Source organism: Falco rusticolus, chromosome 2 (assembly GCF_015220075.1).
Source record: "Falco rusticolus isolate bFalRus1 chromosome 2, bFalRus1.pri, whole genome shotgun sequence".
NCBI lineage: Eukaryota > Metazoa > Chordata > Aves > Falconiformes > Falconidae > Falco > Falco rusticolus.
This window is the reverse complement of record NC_051188.1, coordinates 8035877-8061410: the sequence shown is the minus strand read 5'-3', so window position 1 is coordinate 8061410 and position 25534 is coordinate 8035877. Positions and strand designations below refer to the sequence as shown.

The 25534-nt window shown below is 40.8% G+C and overlaps 1 protein-coding gene across 22 annotated transcripts in view; it reads right to left on the bottom strand.

Annotated features, from left to right (window-relative positions):
- Nucleotides 1–25534, bottom strand: part of DLG2 (discs large MAGUK scaffold protein 2) — a 1049324-nt gene that overhangs the window by 112210 nt on the left and 911580 nt on the right. The window contains exon 1 of one of the 22 annotated variants that reach the window (XM_037377353.1): nucleotides 16846–17179. The exons of 20 other annotated variants lie outside the window; for them this stretch is intronic. The gene's annotated coding sequence lies outside the window, so the exon portion shown is untranslated. Of the gene's footprint in view, nucleotides 1–16845; nucleotides 17180–25534 lie in introns of those variants that run through there. One more of the 22 variants, XM_037377354.1, reaches the window with a different exon arrangement.

The window sequence follows — 25534 nt, the reverse complement described above, 5'->3', positions numbered from 1 at the left end:
TTGCTGCTTTATGAGACTGTTCCTCCTAGCTGACAATGAATACGAGAAAACAATATGGGAAACTGAAATATTGCAAAACTAACACTACAGTAAAATTACAAAAAATGATGAAAAAGGGGAACACAGCTAAACAGGCAAGCAGGGATGGTTTTGCAAGTGAAAACCCTTCCAAAAAGTCTGCAAGTGTCAGAAATGAGACCTTAAAGAAAATTACTAAATACCAGTTGGGACAGATGAAGCTCATTACTGCCAGTGGCCTACATGCTGTAAAATGGGTTAGTATTGCTACAGAAACCTTTTTGGTGTGTCCCTGTAATTAGCACAAAAGTATTATTATTGTAATTAACTGAATCCCCCAGTACCTCGTGTAGTCTTCATGGCTGTAAGCAGGTTAATGTGAAAATTAATTTGTGCTAATTCACACAAGCCACCAACCTGGCTGCAGTGTCATTTTATAGAATAACAGTATTTTCCTGTTGACTTACACAAGGCACTAAGCTTCAAGAATGTCACATAAATCCATCTTATCTTTCACTTGTGATAGAACTCTTGTGATAGTTCTTGATCTTCTTTGGATGAATTTATTGTGAAACTCACTCCTAAGTGGATAGGCAATGTACTAGCTCTAGAGATAGAAATTTCTAGACTAGACATGAAATGAAAGGGATAAAAGATTTGGGCAGCTTCTGTAGCCTGTTCAAGGGGCTGGTTGGTCTCACCACAGACCGTTCTTCAGGATGAGTTACATTTTCATGGTAACCATGTGCATGGTGCTGCATACACACAAGAAAAATGAAGATAAAATTCTTTCGTGCACAAAATCTTCAGTGCAAGAGAATGTAGGAAAATTCAGAGGGACTTGCATTCTCCCCTTCTTAGTCATAGGCAAGATAGGAAATTAATAAAAAACAACTGCCTGGAGGACTGAGAGAGAACACAGTTGAAGTCAAGCCAAATCAGGAGGTGGCTCAGTGTTAGAGGACAAGAAGAGAGAAGATAACTGGTTTCTGTGCCTGCTGCTTTTTATTCTTCTACTAAAAAATAATGTCTTGCAGTGGGGTGGACAGACAATTTCTGTTCTCTGTTAACATTAGGCTGAAGAAACGTTGTCATCACCTGCCAGTGCAATAGGGCAAATTAAGCTTCACAGCTTGAACTAAGCTGTCTTGTAGCTGTGACTATTCTTGCACTGTCTGGACAGTGACCAGCTACACTAGGAGTGACTAATTAAGGTTTTTCTGCTCTCTCTTCTGCAGTCTATGTTAAATTAAACTTTCGCAGCTTGCCTAGCTCGCCTTCCTTCAAAGGACTACAGTCTCATATGAATGGTTTTTATGAATATCTAGAGCCATCACTCCTTGAGTTTAAAGCTGCAGTCTTTGGTCATCCTCCTGCAGAGGTGTGCTACCACAGTAATGTGAAGGCAACAGAGCTGGATCCTCACAACCTGGTCCCACTCCTGGATCCCTTCTTGTTCACTGACCTCCCACCCTTTCCCTTGAGACGGGCAGATGACAGGGGATTCATAAAGGCTGATTTCAGCCTGTTGGGGTTAATCTTTCAGGGACCCTAATGAGAGGCTCAAGTACAGCTCAGTTGAGGGCCACCATCCTCCCGAGGACCTTCTCTCTCCACTGCGTACAGAGGGACCCTGGTGGACCAGCCTTCCTTGCCCTTGCCGGTAACAGCAGGGGTTTTGTCTGTGCCTGCACCCTTTCTGTCCCCTGTCCTCAACATAACACATCAAAGCCCAGAGTTCCCCCTCTCCTGACCCTTTCTCTTACAAACTGAGAACGTAACTTCACAAAACACTGCATTTTATGATAACTCTAGCCTATGTGCTTCTGCCTCCACCACCCCATCTGTTCTCATCTAGAGGTACACTGTTGGTGGGACTAGAGTTAAAGATTAGCCATGTTTTTAACAAGCATTACAGCGGGGTCAGTAAGCAGAGGCAAGGAGCTGGGTACAAGTGAGTAGATAAGAGATCTTCTCAGCAGCTTTACTAGCTCCTGCAGAGCAAGGAAAGCCACAACGCTTCAGGCTTCCCAGCTCCTCCATCCCCTTTGCTGCTCTGAGAGCCCATCAGCAACCCCACCAGCAGCTCAGCAAGAACCAGGCATCTTCCCTGCACCTTCCACAGCCCTTAGTGCCCTGTACCTTGTTATTTGCCTCTCCAGAGTGGTTAATCCCCACATTTCTTTCCTTCTTTCAGTTGTCTGTCTCACCTCTCCACTATCCCTCTAAAATTACCTGTAAAAATTTTTTCAAAGAATACATAAGCCTGCTCTCTCTTCCTTTTCTTCAGCCTAATTTCTCTTTTGTCTTTTTCCCAAAGGCCTCAGTGTCCTACCCATTCCAGGTTGGCAGGGTCATGAGTTTTTTGAAGGCCAGATAAATTTGATTTTCCTTTCTATATATACATCTGGGTTTTCTTCCTGTTTCCCTAACTTCTGCCAGGTATTGAGCTTGTTGGGTCCAATTTGTCTCTATTCTTAAACCAGATATCCATCTGAAGAGTGGCCCATGATGATTTCAGGTGCAATTTGCTATCATTACTCTAACTTTCCTTTTCATAAGGCCATTTAGTTGAAGGACAATCATGTTGAGAGAGGTTGAGTTGGGAATGGACACAATGAAGAGAATAAAGGGTAGGGAAACAAACTCTCTTTTCTATAAAATGTAGCGTGAGGCACCCTGGAAGCTAGGCAGGTCACATTAGTTTATAGATTTTAATTTTTTAATACTATCAAATATGTTTTGTAAATATGTAAAATTGTAAAGGACAAATGATAAAGCTTTGCTATTTTATTAAAGGTAAACAGAAAGTTGAGAGTATCGTACTATTCCAAGCTTAGAAGACACATAAAAGGAAGTCCTAATGACACTACAAGCATAGCTTTAAAATCTTTTATAGTCAAGCTTTCAACAGGGCATAATAGTTCAGTTCATTACAAAAAAATATGTGTCTTTGAAATTACAAGCCTAGTTTGACTTTCATCTGTTATTAGCTCTCAGTGGAACTGGAGCATTTAAATTGATTGTAATGAGACATTAGCAGACACTATTACTGCAGCAAACCATTCCTGTTTTGAGATGCCTGGCTCAGGAGGCCTCTAAAAGCATCCCAACAGGCAGCGAGTATCGTGCACTGACAAAGGGAAACAAAAATCTGCTTTGTAGAGGTCTGCCACGCAGCTGGCGCTGCTGTGCAGAGCATGCCAAGCGGCTGCTGGGAAGGGCACCAGTAAAGGAGGGCAGCACCCTTCAAAGGGTGGGAGGGGATGCCAAGGGGATTGCTGGTTAAATGCACATATGTTCTTAAATATATAGAAATGAATTTCTGCCAGGCATTAAACCAAAAAGAATTAACTAGTAAAAAGAAAGCAGACCAAATCACAGCAGACTTCTTAAAGCAATAATAATCATAATCATTACTCACATATCTCTCTGACACCAGGATGCTGAAGGTGAATCTATTCTGAGAATTGTAAGACTTCTTATCTTGTGACTTCTTCCTCACCTCCTTCATTTTCAAAAGCCTCTCTCATCCTTGTCAACCTTTTCTGGTTTCTGCTACAGTTTAAATACAATTCAACGAATTACCTATGTCAGTGGCTTGCTTTCTCTTTTCTCCTCTCATCTTTCTCGATTTCTGTGCTCTCTAATTGTGCCAAAAGCCTGGAATAGCCTCTCACAATTAGTGTTTTCACGAAGCTTGTAAGAATTTCATAGCTTTAAGAGTGCCATTGATGCTTGCGCACATATATAAACATCTTTTAGTTTATTCATTTATGGTGATTGCATAACCTAAATTTCTAAGGCAAGTACGCTGTAAAAAAATATTATGAAATACTCTGAAAAGAAACCATTGTAAATGTGACAGCTGCTAAGAGTCACTATGACTTTCATATTCCTCCTTCCCCCAGAGGTTACTGTGGTTGCTGGCCGAGGAAACAGCTGTAGCAGGCTCCGTGAAGGGCAGAAAAAGCCTAGAGAAGGCAGAGCTGCCCTTTGGCTGTTTGCTATCTTGCTGGAAAGCTTGTCAACCTTATTTACATTTTAATTTGCATGCCAGCTTCTACAAGACTTTATATTCGGATTCTGCTTTAAAGTATCTCCTTCGCTATCATCACAATGACCTTTACATGTCTTCCCCCATTGCCCTGTGGGGCTGCAGCCCCAGCTTGCTGAGCTACCCAGACGACTAGCAGCAAGAAATGTCAAGCTGAGCATGACATTTATCCAAACAGTTGGCTGCTCGTAAGGTAGCCTTTTCTTAATGTTGGGTGGGGGGTTTTATTTTATTTTAGTTATTATTTCCTGTAGGAGATTAAAGAGCAGTGTGGGCAATGGTCACATCCTGCTAAAGGAGAGTGCCGAGAGAAAATCCCTTCTCTGTAAGACAGGAGCAAAACTGGCAGGGTGCATCACCTGACAGTGCCTACCCCTGGGAGCAAAGGCGGCAGGAGGAATGGAAGCGGGCAGTGACTGATTGCTATTGACATTATTTTTACTGCCAGACTGACAGCAGAACTTGGCAGGATTATACCCACTGGCTAGTTAAGAGGAGCACTGCCATAAACATGCCCTGCTCCAAATAAATCACAGCACAAGCACAGAAGTACAATGCACGCATTAGCCCCCAGCCTGTCAAGCTGCTACAAAAATGCACTGTTTTTCTTATACACAGAATAATGCCAGCTGAAAACACACACAGATTGTTCAAGGTTTTATGAGAACCCTGTTGCACCTTTCAGTCGTTACAGAAAAGACTCTACCGGATCTATTTTGATCAAGTAAAGCTTTCAAAGCTGCTGAAGTATGTCTGGCACACAGAGCGGTGGTTTTATTCTTACGGGCTAATCCCGAATTTCTGATTAATTCACCACTTCAGGATTTCCAAATACAGAAGCACTGTCTTCTCAAAGATACAGAGAACACCTGGGGGGATATGGCTGTCATAAACAATTCCTAACTGCCTAATTTCTGCATGTCTGACTAATGTTGAGATATTAAAAAAAAAAAAAAAAGTATCTTTATACCCGGTACCTATGAACAGCTATTGTAACAATGAGGCCAAGATGAGCTGTAAGGCTCAGGGTTATATGAAGTGTCATGATTTGGGAGGAAGGATGATTTTTTTTCCTAGGTCAGATTGCAGGGACAATAAGAATGGGTTTCTATCAAATACCTGCTTTGCTTTCTGGACCATCTCAGAGTTTTATTAGCACATTCCACAGTATTATAGGAAACCTGATTTTCCCTTTCTCTCGAATATCCTCTTCAATGCATCACCGTGGAATCTCACATTAAATAAATAGCATCAAGCCTGAGTCAGTGTTTGCCACTCTTTCCAAAGAAATAAATGGGAAGATCATCAGGGGAACATCTGAACTTTTACATGCTGAGAGTTAATCTGAAGTGCTTATATATCAGTGGGGTAGCCTTATCAACACAGTGGGCAGAAAAAATTAATATATTATACATCTCTGTAGACACAGCAACATTTCTTCACTTTAAGGCATAAGAAAGTCCTGTGTTGGCTTCAGGTTTGAGGAGAATGAAGATGCAGGATAATTCTTCTGAATTCTGCATCTCAAACCCATAGATGTAAACTGACTATTTTGGCACCAGTCCTTTCTGTTCCTTAAGACAGCACGTGCCCATGACAAGAGAGATAAAGTAGTTTGTTGGGTTTTTTTTGGTTTAGAATGCTTTGAGCGTTTGACTGGTCTGTTAATCCCAGGTTAGACACCCTTTACCACAGGGATCTATCATTACAAGTGGTGCTGGTTTTGGCTGGGGTAGAGTTAATGTTCTTCACGGCACCTGCTATGGGACCATGCTTTGGATTTGTGCTGGGAAGTGTTGCTGATAACACAGGGCTGTTGTAGCCGTGGCCGAGCAGCGCTGACACCGAGCCAAGGGCTTTGCTGCCCCTCACCCCACCCCACCAGCGAGGGGGCTGGGGGGGCACAAGGACCGGGGAGGGGACACGGCCGGCACAGCTGACCCCCCTGACCCAAGGGATGTTCCATACCATATGGCGTCATGCTCAGCGTATAGAGCTGGGGGAAGAAGGAGGAAGGGGGGGACGCGGGGAGTGACGGCGTTTGTCTTCCCAAGTCCCCGCTGCGCGTGACGGAGCCCGGCTGCCCTGGGGATGGCTGAGCCCCTGCCTGCCCGTGGGAAGCGCTGGGTGAATCCCTTGGGTTGCTTTGCTTGTGTGCGCGGCTTTTGCTTCACCCATTAAACTGTCTTTATCTCAGCCCAAGAGTTTTCTGACTGTTACCCCTCCGCTTCCCTCCCCCATCCCACTGTGGGGGGAGCAGGTGAGTGGCTGCATAAGGGTTAGCTACTGCCTGGGGTTAAACCATGACAAAAGAGCAAGGATCTATGGATCTGAAATGCCACAGCTTCTGGTGGATGACACCATGTCATGCGTCTGTAATTTCAGTGCTGGAGGTTTCTGTCAACGTCTCTTAAGCTTGATCTGCCACGTATACTTAACCTGTGTTAAGAGTGATGACCAAAGAGCAGAATATGGCCTGGCTACATGATGGCTGAGACTGCAAACCTAGAAAAGAAGTGGCTGCATGAAACATGGGGATGTTGTCCCTATTTTAAACCGTGTCATTCTTAATCACAATTTCACTACACAGTTTAGAAGACACCAGCACGGACAACGCCAGAAGCAAGAAAAAATTCTGGAAGGGCTGTGACATGTTGCCTACAGCTGAAAAGAAACTCAACTTCTGAAGAGATCCAGGATCAAAGGACCTGGGAAATGTCAGCTGGATGGTACTTCTGTCATGTTACAAGGCTTGATGCAGCAAATACGGGAGAGCAAGCTCTGCAACAGATCAGAGCCAATTATCAAAGTAATCCCATTTGGCCATAAAAATATCTAGTCATTTAATACTGCTAAGCCTTGTTTGTAATCACAGAGCTTAATGAGAACAACTTACACTGAAAGGGAAGAAGGGAAGTCTCTGGAGCAGAAAGGCTGCTAAAGAGGGCGTTAACAAATGAAAGTAAATTTGAGGTTTTAACTTCTTTGATATAGGACATCCTCTATTCATAGAGGCTGTTTTTTTCTAATCAGCCAACCCAATGCCGAAGCCAGCTTCAAGATTATGAAAGCGTACTTTTGTTTTCACACTCTGTGCCATGTAGGCAAGTCTCTCAATTAAGGAAAGGTTTCTTTTGTTTGAATGTGATTCTGTTTAATTTCTGGCAGACAAATATCAGAAATAATTACCATCTACAGAAGGAAGAATAGTAGTTGAATCTATAATTCTCATTACCCACCAGAATTTCAAAGTGAACTTAAATTCTAATCAAGCATTTGGCAGATCTGAACAAAGAGGAAATGGTATTGAACAAAAGTAGTGTCGTTTAAGTCAAATCTTGAACAACAAGAATGGTTTTTAGCAATGATTGGGACCTAACACCTGGGAAGAGCCTGAGAAGTATTCTCAAAATACTGAGAAGGATTTACATGTCTTTTGAGAAGTCCGACTCCTACTTGCCGTGTTCAAGTCATATTGGATGTCACACCCCAAACACAAGGGAATTTATCAACAGCGGTCAGTAGTGCTATATGTTAAAGATTTTAGCCAGTCTACATTGTAAATTCCTGGTGGAGGGGCACAAAGAAGATGGTTCTCAGTGGTTCCCATTGACAAGAGAAGAGGCTGTGGGCACCAACTGAAATACAGAAAATTCCATTTAAACATTAGAAAACACTTTTTCATTCTAAGGATGACTGGATACAGAAACAGGTTGCCCAGAGTGTTGTGGCATCTCCATCTGTAGAGATATTCAAAACCTGACTGTACATGACCCTGAGCAACCTGCTTGTGCTGACCCTGCTAGAGCAGGGGGTGTTGGAGGAGATGATCCAGCTGCCTTACAGCCTTGACTATTCCGTGAAACAACTGGTCTAAATACGTGTGGTTACATACAAATGCAACACACAAGCACAGCTCTTTCTTCATTCCTACTTAGAAATAAAGAGCTGATAAACCCCACTGGCAAGATAATGTATAGTTAACAACTTCAGTCATTTAGAATGCAAGGATCTTTAGAATAAATAAAATATAATACTTAGCTGTATTAGTGTCCCCTGGCACACATTATCCTCCCTAGTGACAGTGCTGTTGAACAACTAGGTACAGCAATATAAAGGTTTAATATCCAGCTATATTTAACATCAAACACCCTGATATTGGCAGTGCCCACAACGGCTATGGGTCTGTCAGCATTTTCAAGGCTTTATAACAGCCATAAAAAATCATGGAGTATAGAAATGAGTCAACTGGTACTTATAATTGCTGGCATTTAGCACCAGGGACGATGACTAAGAATCTATATTTGAAATACCTGGAGTTGGTGGAGTCCAAGTACAAATCCTGGAGAAGATCAACTAAGCACTATGTTTCTGTGAATTAAATACACTGAATTGCATGCAGCTTACTGATTGTAGAACTTTTAGGCGAGCACTTGAAAATGCATTTATTCTGCACATGCCCTACAAACGTATTCAGTTATCTCGCAAAATGAGTATTGTTTTGCCTTGTTTTTCCCTGAATAAAGAATGTTGCCATGCTTGACATTCATCTTCCTGCTTTTTCATCAGTAAAGGTGGCTGCATTTCACATTTTCAGAAATAATGTTTAGGAAATTCCCTGGGGCATCATTTTCAATGGCAGATGTCATGTGTCTCATGCTCAAACACAGCCTGAGAGCATTTCCAATGGTCTTTCCTTTCTGTATTAACCAACCCTACAAAGAATTAAGTTGAAACAAAAATTTAGGGAGTTAGTATCATAATGTCTCAGATGTTTCTCTGCCAGAGAAGAAGCTTCCCTAAAAAAAAAAGATGTTCCAAGATTATATATTAAATGTATTTTTATATGGCAGTTTATGTAATTTATCTGAAAGAGTGCTGATATTCCAAACCACATGCTAACATAATTTACAGTTATATTGCTTTTATCCAAAAGAATCCTGATGTGGTTCACAAACTTAATGCAGTACAAACACCATATATCAATGGTACCCACCTCAGGGTGTCAGTCACAATTACAGAACTGCTGCAAGTAAATCAAAGAACAGAACGGTGGCTAAATTAAAATGGTGCTTGATCTGCAGATTCAGCAGATAAATTTGACTACAACTTTACCTGAAAGACCTGCAGATTGTTTCAGAGTCACACTCAGCAAGAGGCATATCCACCAGAAGATGAAAGGCTGAGTCAGCCCTCACAGATGTCAACCAGAGGTTGAGGCAGATGTTGACCATGTTTCTGTTCTCAGCCTAGTCTTTGATTTCGGTGTATGTCAATGGCATAAATGAGATCACAAGTATGTTTCCAGATCAGTGCTTAGACCTTTACAATTTCCATTACTTAATTGAGTGACTTAAATATTTGAATTCAAGTTATTTACATGCCTGTTAAACTCAAGTGTCAATTTTTTTTGCTAGGAAAACTAGTAGATTAAATATGGTTTGCCCCTGAAAAATGAACTTTTAAATCTAAATACAATTTTCCAGTAGGGATACCATTTTTCAGCACAGATATTGGAACATTAGGCTGTCCTGCCCCTCTTTTCTCCCTCCAAATGAGAGTTTTAGGCAATTGAAGATTTTCAGCAGTATCTACCTATGGCTGTATTTTCTGATATTTTTTTCCTTCTCTTCCTGCCTGCCTCACCCCGCTCCCCCCCACCCTTGATCCCTCTTTGCCATGTATTACTATCTAGGAATAAGAAAAAAACCAAACAGTTTATACATATAGACCTGAAAAAACTGGACATATTTCTGGTATTTTGAACCTCACATTAATATGAAATATCATGTATATTTTGCGTTCATTGTATACTTGTAAAATAACTCCTAACTATATCACAATTCAGCATAGTCTGGGATCTCAGGTATGGTAACCTAACACTGGGGAAAGGTATAGGAGGAAAAGAAAGGCAGAAGACAAAAGTGCTGTTACTGTACAGATTCAAAAGAAAATATGCCAGGTAGCTGATTAATTTTAAGTAAACAAGTCTTAGTCATTTTTCTACCCATGTTTCAAATCTTAAAAAATACCTCCCATGAAAAATATAAATCATTAATTCTTGATCAGACATTTTTGTAAGGATTAGTTCACAGGCCTGCAGACAACATCTGCAGCTTATGCTTGTTTCTTCCTCTATTAACCAAGCATTACAAAAATCAACTGAAACAGAAAAATTCAGTGTTTCAGCCTTGGTAATCTTAGGTGGTTCTTTGGCCAGCCACCAACTCCTGCTTTCTATTGAATATCTCAAACAATTCAGGTAAAATGTTGGATTCTAAGTCTTATGGATAGCGTAGGGTAAAAGATGGACTAATTTATGCATGGTAGATAAACCTGAACTAAAATTTACACATGCACTTCACAATAATTCCACTAGAAAAATGCATTAAAATATGCAGTTCTTTCTATTTTTTTGTCTTCCAGCCCTTCTACTTTTGCTATTTCATATCACTAGCACACAATACCTGCACTCTGAAACAAATACAATAAAAACAAAGCAGAATTTATTCACATCCCTGAAAAGATGGGAGAAAGCTGACTATGAGTGTTGTCATTTCAGCAGTGAGGTGTGAGTAGCAAGAAATGAAAGACTAAAACCAAAGGAAGATAGTTGAGTGCAAAATATTTGCAGCACATAAACTTATGAAAGCCAGTAGTAATTGCTACCATAAAAATATCTGAGCTGCTCTGCAAAGTTGTTTCAGGAATCTTGTAAAACTAAATCAGTCTACCACTATAATTCAAAAATAATAAAATTTGAACTGGAATAGAAGAAACCAAACATGAACAGGAAACATTTAAATTACATTCAGTATTCTGGAATAATTTCTTTAATTCAAACAAGAATGTTTCAGAACAACTGCAGAAAAATTTAGGCTTTTTAACTGACAAATAGCAAAATATTGTGAAATGAAAGTAATTCCATGCCTGGAAAACCTATTTTGTATGTGGGAGAACTATTTTCTCCTTCCTCTGAAACTTAGTTCTGTGTTGGATGGGTATGTTTCATTGAAGTATTTAACTCCTGGGGCTGCACCTCACAGAGAAGAAACACTGACAACTGCGGGTACCAGCTGAGTTTCACCTAATGCCACCTACTAACACTTTTACTCTGCATTTCTGAACTGCAGCCCAACCCCAAGCCAGCAGCACCCAGCACACACTTGTCATTTCTCTATGCCGTGTGTATCACCCACCTGAGAAGGACAGGGATAGTCCACAGGACATCAAGCAGGTAATAATTTTGCCCAGTCCCAGTTTTCTGTCTGGGGTAACAGATTCCTTTCTCAAGGAATATTTTGGTAGTGGGAGACACAGGTCTACTACTATAGACAAACTGAGATGAACTGTACTGTAAATAAATACAGAGAGCATAAAATACTATTTACATGGAAAGGGTGATGGTATATATGTTTATACTTTCTTAAAACAGCTACAAGTAGGTTTTTTGAGTAGTAGAGATTTTCTTTAGTTAACAATAGTTCTATTACTTAGATACTGCTAGGTAGAAATGTTTGCTCCTTACTATTGCTAGCTGCCCTGAATGTTTTTTTCTACTCATTGTACATATTCCTGAACGTAGCAAAAACATTTCCAAGAGTATAATTTACTTAAAATATAGAAATAAATAGCTATAAAAGAAAAAATAAACCAAAGTGAACTGATTAGTCTGCCTGGCTAGCTCACTCATTCAGTTTCAGCATGTGGCTACACACAACACAGTTCAACCAGTTCTTTATTATTTCATAATGTTAAAGGTTATTACCACAACACAAAACCCAGGATAATAGTGGGTTCTTAAATTAGCATTTGCTTAGCTCAAAAGCCAGTGCACTAATCTCTTGCTTTAAAACCTAGCACAAAAAGCATTATAAACCACACTTACAGAGTGGTGGGTTTATGTTGTCTTCCAAACAAGAAACATCTTACTGAGAGTACAGCCATGGACTGGAAGGGACACGTCACGCCCCACTCTGTTGCTTTGCAGGTTGTTCAAACATAACACACTGACCAGTGTGATGCAAAGATGACATTAACTTTCAGGATTTAAAAACTGTTGTCAAGCCAGGTTACACTCCCACTTGGCTAAAATAAGGAGATCTTTGCTAACACTAAGAAAGTATTCTGAGAATGAGGACTCCATCTGCGGTTTTGTCAGGCTGACTTTTGAGGGAGTGCATTGGTAATTCCCAGGTGGAAAAATGGTGATGTCATAAGCATTTCCCTGTAGTACAAAATAAAAACGGTATATTAATATTAAGCTTTAGGCCACCAATAACCTGAATTTGCACAGGACAAGATAGTATGCCACTGTTGTTCAGGCAGTAATTGAATCTGCCACGTATGGATCACTCCTGCTTGCATACTGGCAAGTGGAATGACGAGCATTCCCCATCTTTGATGATTCCAGGCAAGACAGAAAACTGAGGACCAGAGAAGCGGCAGGTATTTAGGAGTGCTTTCAATCCACAATCTGATGGGATTACAGCCACTTTCATATAGGGCTATACAAAAGGTTCTCCACAGAAATTTTTTCTTCTACACATGGTCACTCTATGGAGAAGATGAAAGTGTTCATCTACAGAAATGCACAATGGCTTCCAGCACAGCTCATTCTTGGGACATGTTTCTAATATCTGCCTGCAGGAGTCAAAATTGTAGGGTCTTTACTAGAGCTGATCTTGGATGTCAGTTGAATCCTACACCTCTACGTATGGGTAGCTTCTCCATAGGTTGTAACTGTTCTGTGGTGGAAATAGCCATAGCAACCAGCACCCTTCTGACCATGCACATTCCCTGAAAACATAGAGAAACTCCACTGAAAGCTGACATGAGCACCTTGTCTGTTGAAAAGGACCCTTGATTGATACTGTTCTTGTTGTTGATCATCTACACTACCTTAAATGCCAGGCAGAAAGCAGAGCATTTGTATCACTTGGTTTCACTAATGTCTGGCTCCTAGTGATTTCTGGTGCTGAATTCTTCAGAACCAGCTCTATTACCCTGGAGCACACCCTCCTCACCTGGGAGGTTTCAAGGACAGACAGATCTGCTTGTCATTTTAACCATCTGGCAGCAAAGAAGGTGCAGGAGTTATGCACCTTGTTTTTATTTTATTTTTTTTCCCCATAGCAAAGACTACTTACATTGAAAGCTCCGTAATGCATCCAGATGCCAAGACACTGAGAGCAACTAAACAAACGAAGCAATTGCATCCAGAAACAAATGAAACTTAGCATTTGTTTTGCTTATAAATGAATCTTTCACTGTTTTTATAACTTGAGCATCCTCTACTGCTTGTACAAACATACAAGATGTAAAATACCTCTTTTGAAGGATTAGGCCTTTGCATGTATTTCACTCCCAACATAAAGAACAAACCAACATCAAAGGGCATGCTGTGTTTACGAACACACTTTTTCTCTCCTACAGTTGCCAGATTTGTTCCTGCACTGTTGGATAATCGTTTAAAATGGTATAGCCTATCTATCCGGACATACACAAAACCCTGCTGTTTTTCATTGACACATCGTCTTTTACTACGTTCTGCCTCTTACAAGCCATAAAGTTACTTTAGCTATTCCCAACACTGTCTATACTACATATCTAACGTATCGTTCCAACCCATTTTTCCACTGAAGGACTTCTCCTCGAAAGCACATCACTATGATTGCCGGTGTCTGTACAGCTTTGTTTCACACCCATCGTGACTACTGAATTCAAAGCTGAGAATGCTGCAAAATAGCATGCAATGTGCCTTTATCAGTCACTTCAATAAAAAGTGAGAAGAGATTTAATGTATGGTTATTGGTTTTCAATTCCAGAGCTTTCCGTACTTGAGCCTCAGTATTATAAATGTATTCCTCTATTGAAGAGTATAGAGCATGTGTGTGCTTGAAAGAGGGAAACAGAACTATTACAGGCACACAAGCGTGTGAGTTTACACACTGCTGCTGCAATCTCCAGCATTTTTGACATTTTTTCATCATTTGATGATGATGATCATCAACATTCATCAAAATCTCCAATTTTTGACACAGGCAAAAAGCACAGTTGCACAACTACACAGCCACGCATTAGTCATATTAACTGCAAACTGAAAAATAACTCTCCAAAGAATGATGCTGGGTTATCCAATCCCCTATTTCACCAAAAATGTCGGCTATCAGCTGTTATGGGACTTCACAGAAAACCTGAAGGTCAGTACACAAGAGGTATTTCAGTCCCAAGAAAAAAAGAAAAAAAGATCAATTCCAAAGCTAAGAACTTTTATCTAAGATGCTTTTCCCTGAGTGTCTATATTTTATATGAAAGATAATATGAACATAGGTGCCTTGACTGGTTTCAGCTGTAACCAAAGGGCAAAAGCCGAGGAAGATTCCTCTTTGAGAGGTTTCTGCTACTCAAGAGTGCTATGCATCAAGCCTAAAATAATACCTCTGTTTAGAAATGAATAGAAGCCAACATACTCCTTGGAGTTGTGGTGTAGTACATTTCCAGCAGGATATATCACTAACCACGCACATGGCTGTTACCTGGACGAGCCCTGGTAGCTAAGGGTACTTAAGGCACTGCACTCCACAGAAAGCACTGCTGCCACTTACTGCGAGGTGGGAAGCATGGATCACAGCAGCAAACTCCTATCGAGGTAAAACAACTGGGTTCACCAGACCAGAGAGGATTTAAAATACAGTTCTTAGTCACTGTGGTTTTTTCCTCAGCAGCACTCCTGGACTATGCCTGCAAAGGAGCAGTAGGCACGCACCCAGGTTAAAAAGTGGGTTTTACCACATCCTCTGGTTATTTTCCTTGGTCTTACCAGGACTGAACTTCAAAAACCTGGTCTCATCTGCGCCCAACCCTCCATACCATGGCCTGGAGATGAACTATTTGGTACCTTAATTATATTGTGCTATAACAAATAGCGAGTCTGGAGCTCCAGTGCCCACAAGAGCCATATGCCCATATCATAACTTTCTCCTTTTAGGGTTGCTTTTCCTGTCCTAATTTATACTTCCTCAGTTACAGTACATACATTTACATGGTTAATGTTCAGATTGCTGAGATTACACCATAGTGATGCATGCGATGTAAATGCTTAGACAGATGGATGCAATATCACAGATTTCTGAAAGGAGGAGAACTTGCAAAGCCAGAAGCTCACACTTTAAGAAATCTCATTTGCTAGCACAGGGGTCACTGAAAATAGATCTGAATGCTTAAAAAGCAGTGAAATACTCTTAAATAAAGCACTGCTGACAAAGGTATATACTCTTTCCTAGAAATAGGCTCTAGTCTGTTAGGCTGCCAGGAAATGATATTCTCAAGAAATTCTGGTTTTTTTCAGATTTATGATCTATAAAGAGTAAGTGCAAATCTGTTCTGCAAAGGCAGTCTGTGGCAAAGGCCACCTTGCCAATAGCCTTCCTCTTTAAATAAAAAATGATGCTAAAATGAGAGACCTTATTAATTAAGCTAGGATCTGTCCTGCAGCTTCAATGCTTCACATATAACTCATGGAATAGGTAATTTCTAAGTGAGAAGTCACGATACAAGTTTAAATCATTACAGAGTAAACAGTTTGGACTAGTACCAGATGAGAGGTTACTGGTCTCTCTCCAATTATTAATAATACAGCAATAAGACAACAGGTGCTGTTCTGCCAAGCCTTCTTGGTATTTTGATAAAACAAACTTGCCTCTCCAACCCACAGAGAAAAGCAAAAAGAACAACCGGCACAGAGAGACAGGAGCAACGACTGCCCCTTTGATAATACTGCTACTGATAAAAGGAAAAGTAAAAGTAAAATTGCCACTCATGGCCACCTGCCTCTCCTGATGAGGAATACAGGTATTTTACAGCAATGCTAATATTTCAGTTTCATAAACTCCGCTTTTCGATTCCTTCCCGGTTAAAACAACAACAAAATTGCTGGCTTGCTGATCTTTAAACGTACTGGCACAATACTGTCGACAGATATTAAAGGAGCTTGCTTGAAAAGATGTAGAGATCATAATGAAGCAAGGGATAATTAAAGCAAAGGAACTAAAGCTGATGAAATTCAAAAAGTAATGCATATGTTATAGGAAATATACCTTTCCCTGCCTAGCTGTGCTCTATTATGTTTCCCACAGTTTCTTTCAAAGTCTCTCTTTGCCTTTCATCTTACACATATTTCAGCACTGTTGTTATGCAAGATGGGGAATCATTCATTTTAATGTGATACTCAGCATAATTCCACAAAAACACAGAGAGGTTACCATTTTACTGGTTATCTAATTAAAAAGCTCTACAATAAAAATTCTTTGCAGCCCCTCGCTGCACACAAAAGATTCAATGCTGCATCTGAAAAGCCACATGTACATAAAAGCACAGAATTTGCAAATGCTTCTGATTTTAGCTTTTTCTTTTTTCTTCCTCTGGTTACAAAAGCCACAGCTATCACTCTTTTTAACCGCTAATAAAAGCAATTTAATGACAGGTAGGTTTGCTGGTTTGTAGCTTCTTTGAACCCTCAACACACTCACTAAAGGAAAGTAACTTTAGCTAGAAAAGAGATCCTCACAGCACTATGGTGAATAATTCATCATTGCATTTTTCTTTTCATCTCATTTTGTGCCAGTAACGCATACAACTGAAAATATTGCAAAATCTAAAAACAACCACCGACAAGGACTTCCAGCAGCAAAATACACATAAAACTAGCAGGCAGGTTTCCCCAGCTTATATAATAACAGCTTTAGCTCAACAGAACCCCCATCACTCACCGAGAACTGAATTCACTTGAACAAAAGCAGAGCCCAGTCACCAAATGCAGCTTCGTAGGACTCTTAATGCGAGATGCTCCTGTCTGCTGTTCAGTTCACACTTGCCTTTATAACTAAACCAACCAACAACATTCAGTTGCTGAACCTGATGAATTATAAAACGGTAGCTCCCAGACTCTCATATTTTACATCACAGGGGGTGGTCATCCAGCATACACACTGCCTGTGTACATATATTCTGCTATAACTCATCCTGATAAACACATCAGTGCTGGCAGCAGTGACAGTAATTGGTGCTCAGGATGTACAAGCACAAACCAATAGAGCACACTCCCACCTTCTGCTCTGTGCAACATCTCTACCTGTCAATCACTGCACCTAGTTAAGGTGGAATGATCAACTGCACTTCAGGGGAGAAGCAAAACTCAGAGGAGAAACCATCTACCAATACAGATTCTTCACTTAAACATTTCTTAATACAGTAGTAAAGGTAGCTTCATCCTCCTCTACACACAGTTTTCATCTTTTTTTTTTTTTTTTTTAAATCTTCATAAAAATCTTCCCTTCTTAAAGACACAGTTCTTGTTTAGTGACTAACGCAGAGTTCATAACTTCCACTAGCATGAATGGAAATTATTCTGGCAAATTCCATGGACATTAGCAAGGATAACGTGAAAGCATTACTCCAGGCAGAATGACTGTCGAAAGCAATGTACTTGTTAGGTAAAATTATGTGCACATTTTAAAAGCCTCTTAAAAACCCCTGATAGATTTTAAGAATGTTCTCTAAGTTATAAATATGTGTTTTTAATGGTCTTCGCTTCTGTAACGCTTCCTTTTCTCTCTATGCTTGCACTGTTTTTAAAGTAAATGTATAGATACAAACCAACAGAACCAAACAGCTAAAACTTAGACCCATTAATACAATCAATTAAACATTTTCAAATGGGATTAATTACAGCAATAACATTCACAATCATTGCACACACCACAAATTATCACTCACAATTAGCTCCCAACAAGGAAAACTGGTTATGGTACTGGTAACACACAGCCAGGGATCAGTCACTGCAAAGCGTTTTGTATGGTAAGTCTTTTATGGTGGAGCAGAAGTTGCTCTTCCAGAGTTGAGCTCCAGGAATTTTGTATGGATTTTACACAAACTCAAGGCTATTTGTACAAGCGCCGAGTGTGAACGAATGCTTTATTCTATTTCTACATCACTGGTTATGGCTCTCAGAAGGCTCCATTTGGAACCTGAACTTGAGCCAGCTCCTTTCATTCCCCGTGCCTGTAAGACTCTCCCAGTATTTGGTACCACCAAGACAGGATGCGCTTGGGAAGGTGAGCACAGTTGTGTGAGCAGTTGCGCATCGTCTGGATGCTTTTCCGCGAACAACTGGGCTGAGGAATGCAAATGAAGCCTGTGCCGGCAGCCCCAGGCAGAAACCCAACCCTTCTCACCATCTGGACCGACTGATGTGCGTCACGATGTGGGAACAGGGTGTTGCATTTCATGCATAGCAAAAGCAAGTCCTATATATATCCCTTTTCTCCCGTCCTCAGCTGCTTGTTCCCCCCCATTCCTCATTTGTCTCTTTGTGTTCAGCACCTTCACTATCCCAGAAAAAAATTCACTAAAGGCCAGAGGCATGAGCAGTGTTTCTGCATGCGCTACTGACTCTTACTATAGTGGCTTGGATGAAGGAAAAGCTGTGTATAGTTGGGTGGCAGAATGTAGGGGAGACATATCAGGACTTAATCAGAGTAATGGCTGTGATGTCTCTTTCTCAGAGGAAAGGGCAGCTGAGATCCAATAATTGGATTTTCCAGCCATGCTGACTGGGAATAATCCAATATGGGCAGAAAATATTCCAAATGACAGACTCTGGCTCATTAAGAAGGAGCAAAAAGGTCTGCGCCACTGGATTTGTCTTTTAGAGCCAAATTTTATTCTCATGGGTATACACATTTCACTTGCAAATCATGGAGATTCTCTAAAATGGCCCAAACACAACAGTTTGTTGTCTCGTGCACTAATTAGAGTTTTCTGACCTATTTTTCATAAAAGACAGTTTCAAACCATATGTGCCAGAATGCCCTAAATGGCATCTATTTTCCTTTTTTTTTTTTGGCCTTCACCATTCAGGTTTGAAGAGGCTTCCTAAAAGGAGACTGAGGGGGGACCTTATCACTCTCTACAACTGCCTGAAAGGAGGTTGTAGCCAGGTGGGGGTCGTTCTCTTCTCCCAAGCAAGAAGTGATAAGACAAGAGGAAACGGCCTCAAGTTGCACCAGGGGAGGTTTAGATTGGATATTAGGAAAAATTTCTTCACTGAAAGGGTGGTCAAGCATTGGAAGAGGCTGCCCAGGGAGGTGGTTCATTCCCCTTCCCTGGAAGTAGTTAAAAGATGCGTAGACATGGCTTAGGAACGTGGTTTAGTGGTGGACTCAGCAGCATTAGGTTAACGGTTAACTCTATGATCTTAAAGGTCTTTTGCAACCTAAAAGATCCCACGATCCTATGGCACTGCCTTATAATAATTTAGTGCAGCATGATTAAGACACAAGAAAAGCTTGTTGAATCTCCTTGACCAGTGTAACATTAACCCTTAAATTCAGCTCACGTTTATTGAAGTACAGGTTTGTAAAACTGACCACTATCACAATAATGTAAGACACTGCAATATTTCATAGCTGTGTGTAGGAGGCATGTATAAACCACAGTCTGTAGTATTACACAAGAGCCACAATTCCAAGAAAAGCTGCTACCCTGTTTCATATTAACTTGCAATTTTTAATTAGTTATACTGGCTTCTGTATTACCTTTCCATGGGAAATATTTCATAGTTGATACTGCCATAATAGTCGACAATGTGGTGATCTGTAAAACTGCGACCTTCGCAGTGAACAGATATGATCATCACACAGCCCAAGTCCTCGGGGCTCTGTTCATACATTCTGGTGCAGAATGTGAGATTTCACATTCGAACTTACTCGTTTCATTGGCAGGTGTGTGAAAATCCCATATGGCTGCCAGATTCCTGTATACCTACATATATAGAGAGTATGTATTTTTAAGGCATTTGTAACAAACACACTTGTTATAGACTTGGAGGTTCTTTGCTTCAAGCTTCAAACTAGAAATTATCTAAAAATGAAAAAAAAAAAAAAGGCAAAAATGTTCCCATTTGCTGCCATAACATGACTCCTTTCTTCCACGGTCACGTGGACTATACTGACTACATATCATAACATCCTATTTTCTATCTAAAGTGAGCACACAGATCACTGAGGAAAAATCAGGGCATTCAGCTGGAATAACAAGAGTTGTTAACTTTTCTGCTCAAGAAGCAGCTAAGGAAAATTCAAATTGAGAGTAACTACAGGCAGATTTGATACTACCGAGATCACGAATTAGCTAGTACGGTTACCTCACATCCCAGTGAGGCAAAACTAGATCTCCAGGATCTCCACAGCGTAGACCCAGAGTTCCGGGTGAATAAATGTGCACCAGAGATAATTTCCAGCCTACGCCAGATAGTATGGATGGTCGGTACACCAGTCAGTAATTCTTGCCACATGGCCTAAGATGCTATCTTGAAAACTAAAGAAGTGTTTATTAAGTACCTTTCATTTAGCAATTATGATCCTGAATTCCTTTAGTGAATTTGTGTCACTTTTACACTGGCTAAAGGATATGCTCTTTTCATCTGATAGCCTGTTGATGGCACTGTCAGGGAGTGTCTCTCAAGCAAAGAGCCCAGCAGGATTTAAAAAAAGGACTGGGCATTCATCAGACAATAACATCCAGAAGAACAGTACTAACAAGAAACTTTAAGCTTTCCAATGATCAGGGGATCTGAAAAGACTTTGTTTCTTATGGATGTTTCTCCTGTGATTTCAGGCTCAACACTGTTCTGCCTCAGTCTGCAGCATTTCACAACAGCCCAGCTTCTCCTGGGCCCTTGACAAGACAAAACCCAGCACCTGAAGGGCTGCAGGTCACTAATCAGGTCATTGCTCACCTTCCTCCCAGCAAAGGCACTAATTCAGCTCTCCCTCCCTAGTCCAGCTAAGAATTGCCAGGAAATCTGCATGAGCTTAGTTAATTTGAGACCTACCTTTTTAAAAATGAAAATCAGCTGAGCATACTTGTAAAGGTCTTTTATTACATTTGATAAAGCTCACCACTAGTTACAGGGAATTTCAACACCGGTACTCTCTGAAGGGTAGTAGGGTGAGATGGGGTCATCCTTGTACCTTTTGGGTACAGAAATTTATCAGACTTTTAATTCCAGCTGAGACCACTGAGGATTTATGAATTTCACAAGCCACTCACTCCACTGTCTGTGATCTGAATCCAACAAAAATTTGTCCTTTTACAAATACACAGTAAAATAGTACCACACACTGTCAGACAGAATTCATTGCTGTAACCTATATACATCATGCATTGCAAAATAAACAGCAGTGGCAATGTAAATGAATTTAATTGCCATAGCGAGGCATTGGGGAAATTAGTTTCCTTTCAATATAGCACACTTGCAATTCCATTTAAAAACAGTTTTAAAATAGTTTTAGTTTCTAAGTTTAATCCTCATAAGTAGAAATGAATAAAACTGTGTATGTAGATTAATTAATAAATTAGCTAGCACAGGGCTTTGAAGATGTAAAGGACTGTACAAGTGCCATTACTATAATAATATTTTTCTGTATTACAGTACTTTTGTTCCTCAAGTGATATCTTTCTTGCTGCAAATGCAACCTCAAGTCCTCTTTCTGAATGAGGACTGTGTTTGAAAAAATACAGAAAAAGGAGAATTAAAGAGGATATTCAGCGAGGTCTGAATGAACAGACACCGGAGAGAGCAATTCCAGTTGATCAAGGGCAATGACAAGAACTTGCTTTGCTAGTTAGGAAGGCTGAATTCTCTTAATGGTGGCTTCATAGTCTCAAGAATATGAATGATCTTATCAGTAATAAAGAAGAGCTGCTAAAAGGAAGGAAGGCCAGATGGCGCTTTCCCTAGAGCCTCTGGAGAGGCTGCCTGGATTTGATTTGAAAAGCCTTTTATAGCACCCCATGAACCTGGAATACTACAGCTGCTCATTTTTAAGCCAGTCTGAGACTTTGTATGAACGTTCATTTTCTGTATGGCTTAGATTGGTTCAGCTGGCTAGAAGAACTGAGAAACTTGGGAGGATATAGTTCAGCATCCAGAATTGGGAGGTTTTTTTGTTGTCTGGACTTTCATTTTGCCTTTAACCCTATGTTTCTCGTTTTCTTTCAAATAGGTTAAATTTGTCTGAAGCTCGATACTCAAATCCAAAATGAATCATAGAGGACTTACTAACTCCAAGAGCTGGAAAAGTAGCTGAAGATCCACTTTGTATTAGGTAAAAATTAGATTCAGTACCAAACCACACAAGCACCTTTTACACAAACTGGAGGCCCCACAGCCAAATCATTTATAAGCCTGGTGCCGGGAGCAAATGAGTTAACATCTTTGTATGGTAAGGAATGGTGGAGAGACATGAAGATCCTCCTGAGATTCGCAGTTTATCTTTGCGTGCACTCTGTGGTGGGAGGAGTAGGTGGCTGATTTGGGGAAGAAGTACAGCACAGGAATGATACACTTGACTCCTCTGAGGATGGTGATGAAAATCTGTCAGCTTGGCATAGTCCTTCACGTTACCTACAGCAATTACTGATGCATGGAGAAAGTAACAACTCTACAGACATGACCATAAGAGGCACGGTACGTGTGGCGGAGAGAGAGATCTGGTATAATGAAGGCGGCCATGGCAGTGCTGCAAGGGGCTATCCATGGAAAGGGACACAAGAGCAGCACACAGAACAGCCTTCATGAGAAAACTGTGAAATTCAGGCCTGCATTTGTGGTAGACTGCAAAAAATAAGCGGCATTGCCTGAGGATGCCTTCTGCGCTGGTTGTGGCAATGAGCTAGCACAGGAATCATTACGCACACAGTTTTAGATTAAGTTTTCCCCTCCTACAGTTTTCTTTCAGGAAAGAAAATCTGAAGCCTGGATGACTAAGTACAATGCAGATGGCAGAGGAATGTAGAGATACCCGTGCTAGCTCCAAATGAGCTAGCTTAGATGCCACCACGAGTGAATTTAACCTACTCATACTGAACTCCATGGTTATGCTGTTCCTGGTGCCTGAACGTGTAAAGTGATCTGTGATCCAGAGAAGCCGAGGCAGGACAGCAGGTGATACTCAAGCCAGGCCTGTGCCAGCCATTATTTCAAATTTACTTCTGCAGGTTTTTTTGCCATTGCTTGCAAGTGTGCCAAGAAAGTACCTCCCAGCAAGGAAGAATGTATGCGACTGCAGGAGCGGCGGAGTGAAGTGCTGCTCTGAAAAGAAAGGAAGAAATAACTGCTCTGCTGGGGCATGGCAAACCCTCCCTCAGCTCAGCAGGAATCATTTGCAGCCTTGCATGGTTCACAGGACTGCTGAAACTGCAGATTTACTGTCTTGGCTCTAATGGCAGACTAATTAATTCAGCTCTCAGCTGAAACCCTTTTGGGTAGCTCAGGGTGATGATACCCTGGTGAACATGCTTTGAAAGGACTTTCGTGCTCAGTATAGCCCTGTGCTGTCTGGGCACTCTGAAGGCAGGATGGCAACGATACTCCATCAGCAGTAACCATGAAGTGGGAAACATCTGTCACCCCGTCACATTTGTACCTGGCAACTAACTTCCACAGAGTCTGAGCCAAGCTGGGAACTTAAGGACAAGCCACCATTTTGTAAGGGTTGTGTCTGGTGGGACCCAGGAACCAGGACGCTGATTAGATGTTCTGTTCTTGAACTACTTACAGCTTGAGGATTAATTAGGAGTGGGAAAGTGCTATAAGACCTTTAACTGAAGAGCTGAAGAATTAAAGGAGGTGAAATAGAAATACTTATTCTCACTACAGCATCAGAAACTCTGAGTGAAACCCTCCTGAAATAACTAACTCTGCGTAGATACAACCAGAACATTTTGTTAATATTTCTTAAATGATGTAGTGGGATTTATCAGGAAATAATGAAGAAATGAACAGAGAGACTGTAGGTGTTAAGGCTGAGGAAGTGTCCCTGCCCATGGCAGGGGGGGTTGGGACTAGATGATCTTTTAAGGTCCTTTCCAGCCCAAACCAGTGTATGGTTCTGCGTGCAGTTCTCCGCACTTCAATTTATAGCTGTCTAATCCTGTGCTCTAACTAGCTTTCTGCTAGATGCCTGAACTGGAAGCAAACAAAGGCCAAAGATAAAAGTTAAGAGCAGCAGTGGGGAGATGGAAGGTTGATTGCCTTCTCTCCCTCGTGCTCATGATTCCACAACTTTTTTAGCAGAGTGCCCTGGCAAAGGGAAGCAGCAGCAAACAGCAGTAGCTGAGAACACGGGATGTTTGCTGCAGGAGTTTTGTTCCTGTGTGTCCTGGGATGGATGCTGCATCTCAGTTTCTCAGCTCAGCACTGCTTCATGCAGCTACTGTGAAGGTACATTATTATTTTTAGTGTATTTAAGCATTAATGCTGCTGGCCACCAAAGCACCATCAACGCAAATAGTTCTGCAAGAGTTGGAGGGTCCGAGCAGTGATTTTTTTCCAGTATTTTCTGCTTTTAACCACATTAGGAAAAAAAAAATAATCCTTTGGCCCTCCCAATGTTAATATTGCATAGTAGACAGTAATATACGTCAGTCTGAGGGATATAGAGGAAACAATACAAAAAGCACTGTCACTGGGCACAGATACAAATTAAAGGAACGTTTTCAGCTCCAGTTCTCAGAGAACACACTTACTGGCCTTTAAATGTAATTTGGGGGTGGAATAATCAGAAGTGACATACTTGAATGAGAGCAATAAAAACACAGTGACCCTGAGGTGAGCATGTGGAAAGTGGACAATCCATATTGCTTTGTGCTGGCACCAAACAAGGACTTAACAACAATGTATAAAAATGCAGCAAGATGATGAAACCGGGCTACTTTTGAAGGAAACAATATGACCCTTACAAAGAAAGCACTGTCTACAGTCTGCTGTGAAAGGACAGGGCAGTCGGGAAGGTGGCTTCTTGCGGAGACTGGAGCCAGTTTCACACCTCAATGGATGGGATGTGTCCTGGCAATATGTGACCCTATGGATATTCTCTTAGAAAGTAAAAACTACGTCCTTGAAAGTACCAGCAAAATTCCAGGCATGCAAAAATTAGTTAGCTTGTACCAGAAACTTATGAGGGAAAAAAATTATTTTGCTTTTTACCAGTAAATTTAATTACTTTGTTTCCCATGAGCATCCCATTGGACTGCTGCACTTCAGCTCTTACCCACTGAAATAACAAGGACTTTTAGGAGGATGAAAAATGCAAATCCTATGTGTGTGTTTACACTGCACTACCTATATCCTAATAAAAAGAAGAGACTTGTAAATAAAGCTTTTCTCAGTATGACCGACCAGCGGAGCTGAGCAAATCATTTGCAGTGAATGTATGGTTTCTTCTCCGTTTGTTTTTTTTTTTTTTGTTTCTTTTTTTCCAGTTTTTTTTGTTGTTGTTTTCACAAATTAATGATCATACAGGAGTTAGTAGATGCCTTCTGCCTACAGATAATTTATGAACATTATGTTTGTATTTATAGTATGAGTTTTTCATAATCATATTCTATTTCTTC